Here is a 14,851-nt window from a genome sequence, read left to right on the forward strand (position 1 = left end):
CTTTTCAAACGTGTAAAGTGGCGGCCCAAGTGGCAGATCGCCATGATTGTGACACAGGGCTTAATTTGCTCCTGACAAATAGGACAATGAGAGAGAGAGGGACGAAGAAGGGGTGAGGAGGTGGGGCTGGGGGGATATACATCAACATTAGAGAGGCTACTAAAAGCTGGAGCAGCAGCACTTATTCCACAAAGAAAAATTAACAATTCAATAAGCGAGATGAAAATAGTTGGTGCTTGAAAGCCAAAAACGCAGAACTCCAAAAACAGCAATAAAGCAAAGTGGGATTGAGGCTGAGTGCCCAATGTTTTTTTTTTTTTTTTTTCTTATCTTCTAAATTTTTAAAAAATGTATTTTTTATTTTGTGGACACCGAATTACTAAAAACTGTGTCAGCGCTCATCATTCTACGGCGCTTCTCTATTATGAGCTCATTACAGCAGAGAGGACGGCGCTGGGTAACTGTTTGACCCTCTGTGCTCAGCCGACGTCCTTGGCTCTCCGTGTGAGAGTCCCATCGAGGGAAACGCTCCCTGCTCTTCGCTGCGTCCCGTCTGCAAACACATCGGCAAAAACACCCGAAGCAACGATGGCAAGGGAGGCCTGATTAAGGTTCGCTGAGTTTACCGCACTAAAACGAAGCAGAACCACCTTTTATTTTTTATTTTAATTAGCCATGGAGGTCTCCGTGCAACGATTGTGGCTTGTGGAATAGTTGCCTCTCTCTCTCTTTCCCTATCACTCTGTGGAGGAGGGGTGAGCATTTGCATGGACACAGCAGCAGACACTATCTCAATATCATGACCTCCAACCGCCCCCAGGTGGCCCCCTGTTGCTCCATTCATTCATCCTCAGCTTTAGGCCCGGTTTCAGAGAGTGAATGGAGAGGGAGAAGTGGTGAGGCGTAGTGAGTTTATTAATAGCAACACTTCATAATGCAGGAAGAGGTGAGAAGGCTCTTTAGCTTTCGTCTAAATATACGGACAAAAAGCTTGTGGATCTCTAAAGCGCTGCCCTCCAGGGGTCAGATGACTGAAACGCCATTCATATGTTCCAAGCTGTTCTGCTGAGATGCAACACAGAAGGTGGGTGGCGAAGATGAAAACAGAAACAAGAGCCGCGACGGTCTCTGCTGGTGGTATGCCCAGGGATGCCCCCCACTGGCTTCAGTTCAGCTCGGCTTGATTTCTTTATGAACACGACGATAGCTCACCAACCGATATCTGCATGCTAACATGTTGCTCTGGATGCTAACGGGCTACTTCGTATGTCGCTTTAATCCTTTCAGGGACTTGCTCTCTATCTCCAAAATTCAATTACTGAAAAACATGGGTACACCCTGGACAACTCATGTACAGGTTGAAGGTCAAGTAGGAGAAGCATATTAACCTAACAGAGACCTTGTCTGAGAAAGCTGAACAATATATGCTACAGAAAATACAAAAATTATGCAAAAACTGAACATTTCAGCAGCAAAACAGTGGAAACATCTGGCTTACTGTTGGAAAAATGTTTCTTTAAATTAAATCATTGATTTGATTATCATTTAGTCATTTGCTGCCCTTTATCTTTATATTTCTAGACAGTCTAGTTCCAGAATAACATGACATATTGACCTGGTACGTTACATCATTTACAGTATGTCTCTCATAAATGACACTAACTCATAACGTGTCCTTGCTGGCAGGTTTCAAAGACCAAAACTGCTATTGATGATATTTAAAAATTTTTTAGTAATTGTACATTTAAGGATGAGAATGTGAGATTTAAGTGGCATGTAATGTGGAAGTAATTTAAGTTACTATGGTGTTTGGAGATTTAAATGTTGAGTATGAAATGGGCAGGAAAGGTCTTGTATCTTCTACCTGCTCCTTTTCAAACAGATAAAATGAAATTGCATGACAAAATGTGGGAAAGCTCAAGAGGCCTGAATCGTTCTGTAAGGCCCTTTGTGGATGGATATGACCCATCCTTTTATTTTCCATGGTCTACACCTGCTTTTCGATGCAGGGTCACGGGGTCGGGGGACACCAGCCACAAACCGAAGCTGAACGAAGTTCACAACATTTGGACAGCTGTCCCCCGAGAGGAATCATTCTTCAGGTAAGCACAATGCGTCATCATCATCATAATCAACAGTTCTCTTTCCTAATGAGAGGGAAAGGTGTGATATTTTTAAGCTCCAGCCACAGCAGCTGCCTCTGTGCGGGAGTAATTCAGGTCAAGCAGCTCCCCAGCAGGTGCTAAACATTTCCGCCACGCCAGGAACATTAAAACTGGCACCAAAAGACTCCAGGGGTCAAAGGCTTTCTCAGGTCTAGACTGGGTGCAACCTGAGGGAGATGACAACTGAGAGGAAGCCAAGAAAGCTGGGAGACAAGAGGCCTTTCTGTCCGATTCATGCAGCAGCTAGATCTGCTTTCTGTACGTTACAAACGCTGTAGCGTCGAACAAGAAAAAAAAAAAAAAAGAAGGATCACTTGAACCTGTTCAAAGCTGAGCCATATGGTAATGCAAATATTTCACATCAAGTTCTCACTGGAGGCTACAACGCACATTTTTATTAATTCAGTGGCAGAGCTTGCTTTTTCTCTCTCTTTTTTTTAGGGTTACTCAGATATGATAAAAAGAGGCTGGGATTACATTACTTCCAACCGTTTGAGGGAAGAAAGAGAATCCCTCATATAAGATTCAAATGCATTTGCAAGCTCTGATAAATGAATTCATGACTCAATCTTCGTGGAGTACAGTGGAGTGCGTGGCGCGGAGCCAGGATTTCTGAAAGTCTCACAACTCCTTCTCAATTAGACGAACCACAGACAAGTTGTTTAAAAAAAAAAAAAAAAAAAAAAAAAAACTCAAGTCGGCTTTGAATTTAACCGATGTCATCATGTGAAAACTTTTGTCTTTTCTTCTGGCTCTGCCTGCAAGAGAGACGCTCTCACTTTGACATATTCAGTGACAAATTTCCTGCCAGAATAACTGATATTTGTCTCAATCCGGTCACCATATTTGTTTTTTTTTAGCAGGGAGGTTAAACAGCTTCATAGGATCGTCGCCGAGGTGTTTTGTTTCTCATCCTTTCCCATCTCAGTCACAAATGATTCCATCAAATCGTTGACCATAAGTGGTGCTACTCTGTTTTGCATGATAGTCCGCTCATAAGGCGCCGTGCTCAAAAGCTACTGGTTGCAGGTCGTCAAGACAACCGGCTGGACAGACAGCATTTTCCAGAGTCAGTAACATCCCTTGGATTTTTACGTTTTCTCACGTCACAACCGCAAACTTCAACAAGTCTCGTAATTTTATCTGACTGACCAAAACAAAAGTAGTGCATTATTGCAAATAAGACAGGAACTAAAACTGCATTCAAAACGTTTTATAAAGCTCTGAGAAGTATGCATTTATCTCAGCGGTCTTTGCTCTAATAACCCTGAATAAAACCCCAACCAGCTGCATTCAGAGCTTGCCTAATCATTCATTTTACCTCCGTGGGTTTAATTTGATCTCTGTAGCTCTCCGAAGGACCACTGAGAACTTTGGTGAACCAACAGCATCGTGGAAACCGACATACCCGGCAGACAGGTCAGGGAGAAAGTCATCGAGAAGTTTAAAGCAGGATCAGTTCTGGAAACTTTTCACCGGCATCTACTCAGCACGGCTAAACTGGGCTCTGCTTGGTTGTTGGATTTCCCACTAGTAAAGGTTACATGGTTCCAGCCTCTTTTCAGTACCTACTTTGCTCCTAAGCCAGGAGAAAGACATCATGTCTGAAGACTGGTGGTTACTCACTATGAGGTGGATTAACTGGTTCCATCACAAGAGTGACTCCTTTACAATATTTAGATCCACTGTTTGTAAAAACTCACAAAAATGACTGAGCCCATTTGGAGCTGAAAATTGACATTACCAATGGTCCAAAGATGAGGTCCATACATGTTTGTGCTTGTTCCATTGAATTGTGTTTGTGTCACATACGGATCACGAGGTGTTACTTTTCTAACTCTGGGCTCGTCAGGACAACACCATCTACATAGAGGTGGAGCTCAATTTTAATAAAAAAAGAAAATTGAAAACAAATTTAATGAAAAAAGACCTGGAATGTCTGAAGTTCCACAGCTGAAAGACTGGATGGTACACACTCAAAAACTGTGTCCTTCTACTGGATCACAGACTAACAAAAATGAACTGAGCTTACTGGGACAAACAAATCATGCAGTGTGGTCTCAACTCAGCACTGAAGTATACACACCCCAGGGATGATTGGCTTAGGGAGACTAGACATAGTCTTCTCTTCTGTTTTACCTATGCTTCTGCACTGATCCAACCAAGAAGTTAGGACAAAAAGAAGTTTGAGGTTGGTCTTGTGAACTCTGGTGGTGTTGTGGTAAGGCTCTGTTGGTGGCATTAAATTGCTGTGGGTGAGGCTTTGGTGATCATTTCCACTTGACCTCTTTAGGACTAAGTCATCAGGTGCCTCCCCCCCTCCTAAACTCTGGCAGGTCAATACCTGCCCAGAGAGTTGAATGTTCCAGGGATTGTCCCTTCTTGGGATGTATAGGCTCCCAATCATCAAACATGCCAAAACACGCCTACCCTGTACTGGCCAATGTACCTTGGGTGCTGAGTCAGGGGGGCTTGGTTGGTACCTTTGCCTTCCTGCGGTCCTATTTCTGTGTCAGCCGTAAGGATTATCCTGTGGGGTGTCTGGTGTCTGTCTGACTGGGACTGGAGTGGATTTCTGAGGCCTGCTGCTCCTAGGTGCTGAGTGTTGCGAGATTTCCACTCTTCATACCATTCTAACATCACTGCACCTCCAGGTGACAAATTCCCACACACACGGCAAGTATGTGTACAAGTATGTACAAATATAAGTTATTCTTTTATTGACGTGGCCTGTCAATAAAAGAATAAAAGAAGAAGACGTGGCCTGTCTACTTTGATCCAAGATGCAGTTATGATTTAATAAAGAAGCCGCACGATTACAATACAACAAACAAAAGATCAATTCTGCAAGCTTGATCTTTGCTGCCTTCACAAATACGCTCTGGCATATGAAGGCAGCCGACTTCTCCATAAAGTATGCCTGACATGGTGAGACAGGACACAAATAAAGCCGGGGTAGGCTAGAGAAGAATAATCCCAGCATTGAATGCAGGGAACTCTTCAGCTATTCATCTGAGGGAAAGACAGTGACACAACTGTGAACCTATCAGGCTAGGGCAAGGAAAATCTGATAACAGGACAAATATTAGTCATAATTTCCACTAATCTGTCATTTACGGAAGAGTGAAATAAAGAAGGCCAATAGAAATCACGTGTAGTTTCCCAAAAGTCATGTAGGAGACACAAATACGCCCTATAGCTCTGGCATATGCCAGAGAATGATCAAAGTGTATTTAGGAGTTAAAATGAGAAAAATATTCATTCTTTAGATGTGCAAAACAGGTAGAGATACACCCCAAAAGACTTGCTGGTTTAAGAACAACAAAACGTTTTGACTCGGGGCAGGCTAAATATAAATACCTGACACATATTAGTGGAAAAATGTTGAAAACTATCCATCTGCCACATAAGGTTCCAACAAAACAAACCCAAGATTTATGGTTGTACCATGTGAGACAGGACGTCTCACTTTCATCACATGAAGGCCAGGCCCATTAGAGCGTGTAACACACAACATGAACCAGATAGATGTGAATAAATCACACAGTTGAAAAGGTGATTTTTTTCTTTCCTCCCCAGCTGCATACAAAATGCCAACTTCAATGTGTTTCAATACCAAACGATGACATTTTAGGTGAAAATAAAAAAAAAACCCAACAAAAACCAAATTCATATTCAGGTAGGTCGTTGAAAAGCCGATGTCAGAAAGTTGAGGCAAAACAAAGAGCAGCACAGGACCTCAAATCCACTCTTTGCTCTCGCTGCATAACAATTTATTCAAATTGCAGAGAAATTTGCAATTATTATAATTCATCTCAACCCACAAAAGCGATGTTAAACACCTTTTGTGAAGTGCACTGAAAGCTCCTCTGAGAGGAAAACTGGAACTGTAGTATATAGCATGCAGGCTCAGCTCCTGCTGAAGGTGTCTGCATCAGAACCTGAGCAGGTGTTCCCCAAAAGATCAACATGGGAGTTAAATTTAGGAACATTTAACAATCTGAGAGAACTTCAAGTGATGCTACTTCAAGGGAGACGTTCGGTCATAAACTGCTGGTTTGATACTGAAGCTTTTTTTTGTTACTTAGAATAGGATTTCATACATGACGAGAAAGGAAGTTGGCATCAACTCCATTGTCACCAGCTGCATTTCCATTGACCGAGTAATTATGCAATTTGACATTTTGTAAATAAATGATCTTAATGGAAACTCTTGTTTTTCAATAAAATGCTTTGACGATAGGAAGAGGTGGTTGTTTTGGCCGCATTAAAATTGATTTATGTTGTAAAACTGCATTGGAAACAGTTTTGCATCACTCAAGTCACATGATCAACAACCGGATGTTGTCACTGGCACAAACCACGAAGCATAAAAGGACAGGAAGTAACTGGATCACGACGTGGTATGTGAACAAACCTATTCACCTGTCATTTTAATAATATTTCTTATTTGATGCATTAAATAAGAAACATAAACACAATAGCAAAATTGTGCTTTTTCGACATTAGCGGAATACTGACAAAGTTTTGCGCACATTTGTAATGGAAACGCAGCTACTGCTTCCTTCAAGTCCTTCCTGTGATGCATTTCAGGATATAGCCAGACACTGAGCACCTCCTCTGCTGTTATCAGATCTCCACTCAGCACAATTTGGGCAAGGTCAGAAATTCAGCATATAAATTGCACAAAAAAAGTGTGGCTTCTGATTAAGTTGCCATGCTGATCATGTGTTGCTTGAAAACGGTGCAAACAGACGGCTATTCCTCATGTGGCGTCCATCCATCCATCCATCCATCCATCCATCCGTCCGTCCGTCTCTTCTCACTTCAGTCGCTTCTTTTTAGCACAACCGATCCAAACCCAACTCATTTCCTAAGAAGGTTTTCTTCGATCGTTGTTGGTAATCACGCGCCTGCTCTGGAAATTGTGCGTGAAGACACCGTTACGCATCACAGTGGGCGTTTTGGCGACACCGTGGCGCAGCCGTCGCGTGCCTCGGCGCGGCAAAGTCCTGCGTATGGAGCATGTCTAACTCATCGAAGCTGGTTGAATTTACCAGACACTTTACAAACAAACCCGACGCAGTGACGAGTCCCGGTCACTGCCGTGCTTTTTCTCCGGAAAAGGAACCGACCGCAGCTGGTAAAGAGACCATCTTACCCTCCGGTGGCCTAATTTGGCATATCGCACAATTCAGGGCGCTGTGTTTGAAACATGACTTAACGATTATTACGAGTAGGATTCAATTCATGACTTGTGAAGCGAAAAGTGCAAATGACAGTAATTTGCGCGCAAAAAAAGGAGTTTTGCTTAAACACTCCAGATTAATTAAAGTACTACATCATATGCGGGTTTTTTGTTGTTGTGTGGGTTTTTTTTTTTTTAAGGAGAGCTAAACGGATCAGTAGAATCATCGGTATCCATCCCTGCAGCAGTTAAACCCACAGAGCTCTGAAATGAAAACGATTCCTCGGACTGAGTGTCGGGGACCTGTGTGAATAATCCCGCACAAGTCGTCTGGACATTGCGTAAACACATCCACAGCTGCTCTCCGTCACCAGTCGCAGTAGGGTGCTCTTATTCTTTTTTTCCCTAAATGTTCCCCCCACACTCTTACCACGCGTGGTTTCCAAACACTTATGTCCACCAGTTCCCTCCACACATACACACATTGACGCGCTCACGCACACAAACACTGAACTCAGCGTGTCTACTTAGAAAGCAGCCAAAAACAAACAGCACAGCGCAGGTTTCCTCCAAAAAAACTGACCCATTACGCGTCATCTGGGTTCTGCTTTTTCATTCTAGAAAACAGCACGCATTCATTTAAAAAAAAAACTAAAAAAAAAAAAAATTAAAATCATGTCTCATGTGTAGAGCCCTGTTTTCTAATCCTCATAGCCAGAGAAAATAAAACAGTCACCACAGTAAAAAGAAGGGGGGGAAAGTCCTTACTTGTATCTTCGGATAATTCCGTTATTCTCCAGACAAGCCAAGATTTATTAATATCCTTCGGAATAGTTAACGCGGGGTTTTCTTTCTTTCTTTCCTTCTTTCTTTCTTTTTTATCCAGAGCGTAGAGCAGAGCAGATTTTCTTTCCCTCCCTTTCTCCTTCAAGACAGATGTGAACGGTCCTGCCCGAGTCGCTCCACCTGCATCCTCTGCTGTCAAGCCAGACACCAGGCAGGAAACGTGGCTTCAGAGTTCCCCGTCCTTTCAAAGTAAAACTCCGGCTATTCAAAACTGGCGCCCAGACTTTTATTGTCTAACGCTGGTTACGGCGCAGGTGTCTTGACGGCGCCTCCACCTGATTCTACTGGCGATGGAGTCACAGCGGCATCAGCAGCAGCAGCAGGAGCAGCAGCAGCAGAGGCGGCCGCACCGCAGAGGCCGCCCACCAAGGCGCGCCCCGTTCCGGCTGCAGAAGGTGGCACTGCCCGGTGCGAGGGAGAGGGGAGGGCGGGGGAATAATGCAGGCTTTACCTCACTTAAAATGGTAGTGACTTTCCAAGAAACAGTGATGATAAAAGAAGATCACGGTTTTGGAATGAATGGAAAAAAGAGACAACAAAAAAACAAACAAACAAACAAAAAAAAAAAACAGTGCAAAAAAGAAATGCCAGGGGATAGTAATTAGTTTGTGTATGTGATGTTCATCTCATACACAAACTAAAACTTTTCAAATAAAACTTTTATTTTAATTGGAGTTAATTCTTTTACAGTCATATTTTCACCATTTTATTCCTTCCTTTAAAAATGTGATCATTTCAAACTAAAGATTTAGCTTTATATGAAATATTAATTTAGAAAACGAAATATTTAGCTACAAACTAAATATTTGGCCTCAAACTACATTTAGTTCTGAGCATTTCTAAGCACTCACATTATTACAGCAATTTAACTAAGAAAAAAAATGGGCTTATTTTCAGTCATATTTTCCCCATTTTATGAATTCATTTATAGTTTATATCACACTTTCAACCTAAATAATTATCAAACTAAATGCTTAGTTTACAAACCAATACCACTAACAACCTATATAAGTAGCCTTATACCATATTGAACTCTGAGCTGAATATTTATCTAGAAAACCAGATATTTAGCTAAACATTTAACTGAGCAAAACTGTTTTGCTAGATATAGCTGAGGTAGGAAATATTTAGCTTCTATTAAGCTAAGATGCTAAATATTAAGCTAAATACTTAGCTAAATATTTTATTCTAGATATTGAGCTAACAAGCTAAATGTTTATTCCAAAACTGTTTAGCTGTTTAGCTAACAATCCACATATCTCTAAACATTTAACTCATAGCTAAACAGCTAAAATGCAACATGCTGAGAACCAGAAGTGAACTACCAAAATAAAAGCTGGGTCATGCAAACCTTTAGCTCCTGCTGGCATTAATGTTTCGCTTCAGTTGTTGCTCACATCACCTCGTCATCGTTGTTTCTTTTCCTCTAACATTTTAACTTAAAGCATTTGTTGAGCTCTTTTAATGGCATTACAGATGTTTATCAATGAATCCACAGCAACGGTGACTACTCCAGCTAACCAGCAGTTTATAGTCAGACTCCATGACCCAACTTCTATTTTGATAGTCAACTTTTGGTAATCAGCGCATATAAGGAAATACTTAACTTTAAGTATTTAGCTAGCTAACAAAATATCTAGTTTGGAGCAAAAATACTTAGTTTCTAAACTATTTATTTAGCTTGTAAATTAAATATTTGGTTTGAAACTGTTACAATTATAAGTGAATGAATGATGTGGTGAAAATAACAGTTTGAAAAAAAGGAACCCACATTTTATTCTTCTTATTGCCTCCTGAATAACCCAAAGTAGTGCTGTTAAATTTTGACTGTGTAACTTTTCAAATGACACCACAATTTTTTTTCTCCATTTTTCACATGCAATGTTATCTCCAGCTCAGTTTTTCCTGTCATAAATTTTACACCTCGGCTTTGACGTTCTAGTCTTTGATATTTTCAGTTCATGCCTGGAAACAAACCCTCTTGCTATCATGTACCTAGACCTAGATTTAGCTAGGTATTTTAGCAAAGTATGGAGACAAATACTCAGAAGAATACGGATATTACTCTGTGAAAACAATTTATACAATTTAACACAATTTCATAACTTTAATTTGTAAGTTGTCAATGTCGGTATAAACTCAGCTTGACGAGGTTATATATATACAGTACTTGATTTAATTTCATTGCATTAATTACATAGATTTTAATGTGTTAAAATGTTTAAACATATTTTACTGCTTTTTTCTTTTCTTTACATGCAAAAATTACAATATGGAACCTTTGTATTCACACGTTTCTGGTATGCCCTTAAATCAGACGCACGGGCAATATCTGCAAACAGCAGTGAAGGACAAATCTGCTTCTTTTGGTTCACTCTGGGTTTATTTCTGCCTCAAAAATTGATCCAATGGAATGCTGGTAAAAAAAAAAAACTTTTGTTGTTTTTAAGTTGTTCTAAAATAAGTTAGCCTATCAGCAAAGCTATTCAAGTCAAAAATAGCATCTCAATGCTAAACATGTAGCAGCAGCACAGACGCTAACCCTAATGTCAGGGCTCACTAGCCATATTTCTAAAGAAGTTCCATGAATGGTGGACTACAAAGAAAACAGATTAAAAGCAATAAATGTGTTTGTTATGGAGCTCATATGCCTATTTATTTAATAATTTGGTAACAAAAAGGTTTTCTGAACTGAAAATGTTTATTTTCTTGATATACAGTTTTCACTAAATGGCACCATGATTTTTCTGTTCACAGACTGAAGTCCTATGACATGACAGTGGCTAAAAACAGCAAAAAGTACAGTAAAGAGAAATATAGCTTCAATGGCGCACTTTATGTGGCTCCCTAAGGTTTTTCTGTGACTGTAAGATATGAATACACAATTTATCTGAAACCTTTTTTTTCCCAAGAGTTTTCTCTCTATATCTGAATATAATATGTAACACTACATGAGGGACTTGCATAAAAAAAGAAAAAAAAAAAAGAGAAAAAGCCCAATGGTGTTCTGTGAATATGGCTAACAGGAAAAACTGAAGACCCAATGAAGAACATGATGATCAGACTGGGCTGTTCTCTGACTGAGGCAGGAGACCGCAGTGACGCCACTGACGGCAGCTAATGAGGAACTCTGTCAGCGCTGGTGTCAGACATGATGAACAGAGGAAATAGAGTCAAAGTGAAAGCAGACAGAAATGGAGTTTCTGCTTCAAATGGTCTGCCTGACTTAAATGACCCCCCTCTTTGCCGATATCAAATGTCCCCCACTTGTTTTACTTATTTCTTTTTTTGTTTGTTTTTCCTTTTTGCCAGCAGCGTTGGCAGCAGGCCACTCTTTAGGATAACACATGGCGGTGCAGCTGATATAGAGCGGCTCTGTCGGTCAAAGCCGATCCCTCGTTGTCTGGAAAATATGCCGTACGGCGCTTTGTGAGCACAGTGTGGTTGGGGAGTCCCACCGACTTTCATTAGGGCTATTGATCCGAGGCTGATTTACACTCGGTATCTTCAGTCGATGCTATTAGCTGAGGAGAAGAATTAAAAATAGGAAGTGCTCTGCTGAGCTGTAAAAACACTGATATTCAAATCCAGCTGGGAAACAAAGAGAAGCTCTAAGGTGTTCGGTTGAGCCCAATTGGAGCAAACGACTGTCAACGTGACCGTATGTTTGAATGCATATGATGTTTAACAGGCCAGTTTTTTGTGTGTTCTGAAAATGATCAAATCATCTAACAGAAACTACAGTGCTTGAAAGTGGAAGCTTGGAGGCATGTTGTATGGCTGGAATGGATCTATTTGCGACAAACTATAATTTTCTTTGTCATCAAGCAGATCTCAAGCTAACGAAACTTGAGACGTAAGAGAGACCTGATAGAAACTTAACTTGCATCTGACTCTTCTCTCTCATCCAAGAACATTCAAATTGTTTTTGAACTGACATTGTTGGAGGATTTCTTTATTAGAACTTGCAGTTATTTAAGTTTAAGATTATTTTAGATGGTTGAGTTATACAAATGGGACCTGATAAAAATGTTTCTGGAAGGAAACCCAGAATCTTTGACCCAATTCATAGAGTTCAAAGTCAAGGCCACTAAATACAGAGGAAATGTATGTAAACTTTTGGGTTTTGGAGAAATTAATAAATAAATCATAGACCCATTCTTCTCTCATTATTGTGACATTTAGCAAATAGAATTAGTCATTTTAACTGACCTGCAGCCAGAGAAGTTTGGTCTGTTTTAACATCAGACAGTGAGGAAAAAAGATGGAAGTTTTTTTTTATTTAACTGTACATTTGTTGGAGAGAAATAATTCTATAAAACTCGCACAAATTCAATGTGATGAACTCCATTGAGATTAGACAGTTTCTACTTTCTTTTTACCATCTGAGTCTCTGTCCAAACAACAGAGGCTGAGTCCTAAAGCTGTCCAGTTTTACCCATCAATCTGTTGCTGCTGCGTTTGCGCCGCTTATCCACATGGAAACAGAGAAAACAAGAAGACAGTTCATTTTAGTTATACTGCATACAGTTTTACTCAGACATTTGCATTTCAGTTTTTGGGTTGTTTTCTAGAGAATCTGACATCAAAATGAACTTTTTAAAAAAATCAATCATAACAGCAACATCATAACAATTTATTGGATTAATCGAGATGAATCAATTATTAAAGTAATCATGAAGTAATTTAGTAATGGATTAATCGTTTATATTTTCAAGAGAATATAACATAATAGTATTAAAGACAGAATGAAGGGAGGCAGTAGGACTGAAACGAGTAGAGTTACAGACTCACTCAGGTTTTACAGAACTGTGAAAATTTACATTACGAAGTTAGTTTTACCTTCACCTGGTTTAAATTCTGCAAAGAAAAATCTCATATTAAGCACCTTTTGTTTTCAGATGGTTAATCCAAAAAATAATCCTGAGCTCAGCTCTACACTGTATTGATGCCAAGTCAGGCATCAAGGCCTGAGCTACTCGTGTTATTGGCATTATTATTTTAGCTGGAGATGCATGCTTTGCATTTTAGGAAATAAAAAATGTTTCTGTTATTATCTAAAAAAGGATTATAATTATTTGTGTATTTGCAATCTATTCATTTTTTATTCTGCATAAAAAAAGCTTACATGGTTAAATGAAAGATCTGCCAGTTTCATTGATTAATCATCAGAATAATTAATAGAATATTTGACTACATCAGTTACAGTCTTAGGCAACAGAAACATCTCAACCACCTTAATTTAAACATTTCCTAAATTAAGTTTTGTTGACTGGTGAACTTCATCTGTCTTGTGGTTTCATCATCGTCGTATTTGAAGGTTCAAAAACTTCCCATGTTCAGCAACTGACCTGGGAGTTAATATTCCTTCAGTGTTGCTCATAACTTGCTGAATTAATCTTACGTTTCAAACTAACTTGGTGCTGCTTCTCAGTCTCATACAACCCCAACACATCAGTAATCCAGCTCTGTGTTTCTTTGCAGGAAACTTTTACTTCTCTCCAAATGTAGTGTTTGTGGTCGAGGCCATAAAGTTCAGTTTTGGTCCTCTCACTCCCGAGAACTTTGTTCTGGATGTTTTTGGTTTGTCTCTTTGTTGCCTGGCAGAGTAAGGGTGTTCTTCTGATGACTTGATCTTCAAGTGCCACCTCTATTCTGCGTCTTCAAACAACTGAACTGCTTTTTTTGCTTTTTTTTTTTCAAAAAGATTCCTGTATTCCAGCAGAAAGTTGTTTGTAACTTTTTTTTTGTGGCAGTCTTGAAAGAACTTTTTGTTGGTCTACCAGATCACTGCCTTGTTTCAGCATAGTTCTCTCTTCCTGATTGTTTGTTCCATTGGCAGATTATTATTATTATCTGTTGTAACAGGACATATTTTCATGTTATATGTGAAATAATCTGCCAGTGGAACTAGTATTTTCATCAATATTAAAAATGTATTGGTTTAAAATAAACTCTTATATCTTGCTGAAAAGTTACTTTAAAGTTAGTCTTCTTATTTATTATATCAAAGAGAAACTAGACCACAAATACTTGGTAAGACGACGTGAGAGTCATGCTCCTATGTCTCATTGTCACATTGTGTTTCTCAGACTGATCAGAGGCTCTCTGTTTCTGAGAAAAACTGCTCGTCTCCATGGTGATTATCAAACAGATCCATCAATCAGATCTGAGTCAGTCTTGATTGTTGTTTTCCACTGAAATCAGCCTCTAAGAAAACAAACTAAGTGTTCCACAAAAAGACACACGCAGACTGAGTGCATCACGCACCAAACGCCATCAAATAATCGGCAGCTTGTTATCATGAGCTGATTTGAATACAACAGAGATTTCATGCCTTTTAAATATCAGTATAAGTCATTCCCGTTCCATGTCTTGCAGCACTCCAATTTAATATTCTCCACATATAGAGCTGGCTAATTTGATAAGCTTTTACTCGCGAGTAATCCATTTCATTGTTGGAGGACCCTGTGAGCTTGTTGTTTTTCCTCTTTCTCTCCATTGCGCTAATTAAAACTAATTGAATTGAATTGATGGTAGAGAGCCCCTGAATCACTGTGCTACCATCTCAGTCCTGCTCATCCCTGAAATGAGACAAATCAAGTGTGCCGTGTAATCAGACAGCAAAATAAAAGTTGACACACACACAGTC

General features: G+C 39.8%; 1 long non-coding RNA gene across 1 annotated transcript; it reads right to left on the reverse strand.

Moving 5' to 3' along the window:
• Positions 1-668: 668 nt before the first annotated feature.
• LOC107835229 (uncharacterized) lies at positions 669-4,032 on the reverse strand. The gene is made up of 2 exons (XR_001661054.1): positions 3,869-4,032; positions 669-3,744 (listed from the first exon to the last, which is right to left on the reverse strand). It is a non-coding gene; the product is annotated as an uncharacterized LOC107835229 (long non-coding RNA).
• Positions 4,033-14,851: the final 10,819 nt, after the last annotated feature.

Source organism: Poecilia formosa, unplaced genomic scaffold (assembly GCF_000485575.1).
Source record: "Poecilia formosa unplaced genomic scaffold, Poecilia_formosa-5.1.2 Scaffold1280, whole genome shotgun sequence".
NCBI classification, from domain to species: Eukaryota; Metazoa; Chordata; class Actinopteri; order Cyprinodontiformes; family Poeciliidae; genus Poecilia; species Poecilia formosa.